Source organism: Lolium perenne, chromosome 7 (assembly GCF_019359855.2).
Source record: "Lolium perenne isolate Kyuss_39 chromosome 7, Kyuss_2.0, whole genome shotgun sequence".
NCBI classification, from domain to species: Eukaryota; Viridiplantae; Streptophyta; class Magnoliopsida; order Poales; family Poaceae; genus Lolium; species Lolium perenne.
In genome coordinates this window covers 306,458,482-306,463,177 of record NC_067250.2, presented here as the reverse complement: position 1 = coordinate 306,463,177, position 4,696 = coordinate 306,458,482, and the positions used below count along the sequence as shown (strand labels likewise).

At 43.5% G+C, this 4,696-nt stretch overlaps 1 long non-coding RNA gene across 1 annotated transcript; it reads right to left on the bottom strand.

Moving 5' to 3' along the window:
* Positions 1–347: 347 nt before the first annotated feature.
* LOC127314301 (uncharacterized) lies at positions 348–2,477 on the bottom strand. Its single transcript, XR_007859557.2, has 5 exons — positions 2,032–2,477; positions 1,880–1,945; positions 1,710–1,805; positions 1,037–1,164; positions 348–602 (listed from the first exon to the last, which is right to left on the bottom strand). It is a non-coding gene; the product is annotated as an uncharacterized lncRNA (long non-coding RNA).
* Positions 2,478–4,696: the final 2,219 nt, after the last annotated feature.

The following is a 4,696-nucleotide window of genomic DNA, read 5'->3' as shown; positions in this document are numbered from 1 at the left end:
CATGTGTATCTAAAGGTCAATATAGGCGTTGCTAAGGCTCGTACCAACGGATAAAAATGCGTTGCGTTTTTGGGTGTTGCAAAGGTATAAGGCAACGCATAGAGACGCGTTGGTAACCAATGGTATAAGCGTTGCAACATAGCTACAGAATCTATGCAATGGTTGTTTGCGTTGTAGAGGCATCATACGGATTGAGAATTCTATTTTCCAAAATAATATTTTTTTTATTGGATGGTTGATCACACTAGAAATGGCAGATTATTTTTCTCGCCAAGAGAGCACAGCTCATATGAGATAGACCACAACACACAAATTGTAGAATACAAATGCATTGCACCATAAACAAATTCAGTATTTATTATTGGAACACCATTCCATACGCAATTTACAATCTTGCATCAAAATATGAGATTCAACCTAGTCATATATTTATTCCTTTTGGAACACCATTCCATACACAAAATTATCTGAAAATGGACAATTTACAATCTTGCAACAAAATATATAATGTTCTAGCTAGTCTTATATATGTTCTTTCTGATATTTCGTCTATCATATCCATAGCCGATATCCAAATAGCAAGTCTTGTTGATATATGGGACCTGCAAATATAAATTTCATTTTCAGTATCAAAGTGGCAAAAGGAGTGAAAGGGTATAGAGAATTCTACTAAGTACTTGCTTAAAATTTTGTAGGTATACTGGATACCAAGGCTAAGTTAGCACGTAAGACTAGACCCTAGTCGTAAGACACTTCTTGCTATCATGTGCATTTGATATGGCTCATCAGACCCACAAGTTAAGGAGGCTATCACACACATATGCAAATACAGATGAAATCTAAATAAGAAATAACCACGACAGGATCGGAACGAATCCATCAAATAGAAAATCAAAATACTTTAATTAATTAGATTGTTCTTTTAATAACAGAGCAAAATTAATGACAAAATAATTCATAGATTGCTCAATAACAGTATCACAAAGTGGAACTGGACGTGATATAAATGGCAAAAATATGATGAATCAGTACCTACCAGACCGACCTGCTGGTGGTTGTTGCTGCTAATGCGCACCCGCTTGCACCTGCTTGCTGCGGCATCTCGTGTCGCTGCCACCAGCAGCGCTGCTGCATCTACATCTAGCGCCATCACACATGTCTAGCCTGACATAACATGAGTAGATCATGGTCAACAACATTGAAAAAATTAATATGCTTAGGTTTGCTGCAATTTAGATTAAGGAAAACGGTAATACAATTTTAGGGAAAAGAGTACTTATCGTATTGGTGGACTGATCAGTGAAGTAAGAATATTGATAAAAAAGACGTGTGAGCTACAGTACTGAAGTATAACTTAGGCTAAAGAGATCTCTACGATATTTAAGTCTTAATACTAAGGGAAAGATACTTTTTCTAATATTGCATATGAACCACCGAAAGAAATGTGAAACAGCGTACTTTTATAAAAGGGAAAGATGTATCTCAAATCCGAGATGCACTGAATTGTGTTCTTTGATCTCCATTGCTAGAGTGAATTGGTAAAGATAACTATATTCAGAATCTTTGGATCAAAATCATCAAATAGATTTTCGGGCGAAGCAAAGAAACATGGATCCAGTACCACTGTTGCAGAAACTAAAACAATCTCTCTACAATGTTTGTGGCATTTTTTTTTGTAAGTTTAGAGCTGTAACATAATATTCCTTTACCTTAGTCCCATTAGCGTGAAACCAATCCAAACAGGAAAAAATAACTCCATACAATGAGCTGCCAACAAAACGAATTGGATGGGATGCACATAAGTCCTAGAAAATGGCTAACACGAGTCAGGTCAAGGGAAAAGGAGAGGAATTCTACAGCGGGAAAAGAGAAATTGTACCTGTAGCCTGAACCTCAACCGAGCGATTGCTCCTCCGCGCCCACTATGCTCCTATCCAATGTGGTTCTTTGAGAAATCTCCGAGTCAGTGACATAGAAAAAAATATGTCTTGGTGCACGAGCCTGCTGCGAAGTTAGGGGATCTCGTGGTACCTGAGCACGAAGCCGTGGATCCTAGCAATAAGAGGCGACTAGTGGGAGATGCCAGCCTGAGCCGCATCACCGGCCGCCGCTGGTCGCCGGAAATGGAGGCGCTGCTCGTGAACGGCCGCGAGGCACACAGGATTAGCGGAAGGAGGCGGATACTCACCTGCTGGAGCCGGCGTTCGGCCGGGTCATGACGGGTACGGCCGCGGCGATCGGAGCAAGGGTTCCATCCTCCATCCGGACCGAGGCGCTCCGCTAGATCCCATCTTGCTAGCACTCTACCGGATCAAGCGGCGGCTATCGAAGGCACGGCCACGCAGGGGGTAGGGGCGGCGCCGTGAGCGGATCATGGCTAGGTTTTCCGCAACACATACATGTGTATCTACGATTAAATTTTGCAACGAATATGCAGATGGTTGCTAAGTATGTATTGCTATAGGAGGGTTCTTCTTGTAGTGGATCTCCTTTTCTTATCAGTTTTGAGTGAGTTGTGAGAGTACCACCACATATTTTTGATTTAGTGTACTAATCTAGTAACGATGCTTGCTAGTGATCATAAAATTGTTAACCAGGAAAAGAAGAGTGTTGCAGATATCATCAAATGGAGGGAGTATGAGGCTCTTCGTAATGAGATGCGACGTGAATTCCGCGCTCAGGGCGATGTGCTTAATGGGAAAGTTGAAGAGATCTCCCAAAAGCTGGATGCTACTCATGTGACCGTCACTACAATGCAAGATCAAATGACGGATGTACAACGCAGTCTTGCTGATTTGCGCTTAGCTGTTGAGAATTTGACCGCGCAACAACAACAAGAAGATGACGATGATCCTGAGCTTCAAGATGACGCACACAATGCTCGTGATGCGCCACGTGGTAATCGTCCTCGCGGTTGGGCTCCACTTGGCCGCAATGGTCGTGGACCAGATGAAGAAGATGGTTTGGGTAAGCCCAAGTTTTCTATACCCAAGTTTGAAGGAGGAGCTGATGTTGAAGAATACCTCACTTGGGAGCTCAAGATTGAGAAGTTGTGGAGCTTACATCCACATTATACTGAAGATCGGAAGATCAAGCTTGCTTCTTCCGAATTTGATGGCTATGCTTTGCGTTGGTGGGATGCTCTTGTTCGTAACCGCGAAGAGGATCGTGAGCAACCTATACGCACATGGCGTGCTATGAAGGAGGTGATGACTTCTCGCTTTGTGCCTACAAATTACTTGCGGAATATATATGATAAGCTGACTCTATTGAGACAAGGTGTGAAGACTGTGGATGAATACTACATGGAGATGGAGATGCTTATGCAGCGTGGCCGTGTCCGTGAGTCTCTCGAGATGACAATGCAGCGTTTCCTCAACAGATTGAAGTATGATATCAAAGGCATTGTTCGTCATTATAGCTACACCAATATGAATCAATTGGTACATCATGCAAGAGAAGCTGAATCACAGTTGGCTGACGAAGCAAAGATCAAAGGTCGAGCTACAGGAGCTGGGCGTTTCTCACCCCGCGCGGCCCCATCTACGGCGCCGGTGCCTTCAACGCGCTCTGCACCTTACTCTACTCCGCCTAGTAAGCCGGTCTCCAATATGTCTAACACAAAGAAGTCCGAATCTGCTGCAAGTACGAGTGGCTCTAATGTGTCTATTGCGCGTAACCATGATATAGTTTGTCATACATGTGGTGGCAAGGGTCACTTCAAGAGAGATTGTCCTAACCAGACAGTCATGGTTATCAATGAGGACAATGAGTACGAGACTGGAGATGATGTTGATCCTAATGCTCCAGAAGATGATGACTATGACACTGATGGTGAAGATGCATATCCGTCTGATGCTCGCACCATTGTTGTGTCGCAGCGTGCTCTTAATGTGTTGCCTAGTGCATCTACTCAGCGCTGCAATTTGTTCCAAACAAAAGCTTTAGTTGGTCCTGACAAGGCTTGCAAGGTCATTATTGATGGCGGGAGTTGCCGCAATTTAGCAAGCAAGGGGTTGTGTACCAAGCTGAAGTTGAAGTATCTACCGCACCCGCATCCATACTATATTCAGTGGTTGAGCGACAATGGTGAGATGAAGGTAAACCACATGGTGCGTGTTGAGTTTGCTATTGGACCGTATAAGGATTGCATTGATTTTGATGTCGTTCCTATGACGGTGTGTCACCTACTATTGGGTCGGCCTTGGCTCTATGACCGTTCTGTGCAACATAATGGCCGTGCCAATACATATCACTTGGAGTTCAAGGGCAAGAAAATGAATCTACAGCCTATGACACCACAGTAAATTGTCAATGAGTCTCGTCAGAAAGTTGAAGTCAACCTGGAGGATGCTTCTTTAGATAGGCGAGAGAATTGTAATGTTGTGAGTGATATAACGAAAAGTGCGAGAGTGAATTTCTTAGTCTCATTAGCCACCAAAGAAGACATGAGAGAATTTAGTGAGGATCCGACAGCCATGCCTCTTGTGCTCTTGTACAGGGGTACGGTTTTGGTTTCTAACAACATGACCCCTCTTCCTCTTGGTGTTTCTAATGTTTTGCAGGAATTTGGTGACGTGTTTCCGGATGAGGTACCCGCAGGACTTCCACCATTGTGAGGTATTGAGCACCAAATCGACTTGATTCCCGGAGCTTCGCTACCCAATCGGGCACCATATAGAACGAACCCCGAAGA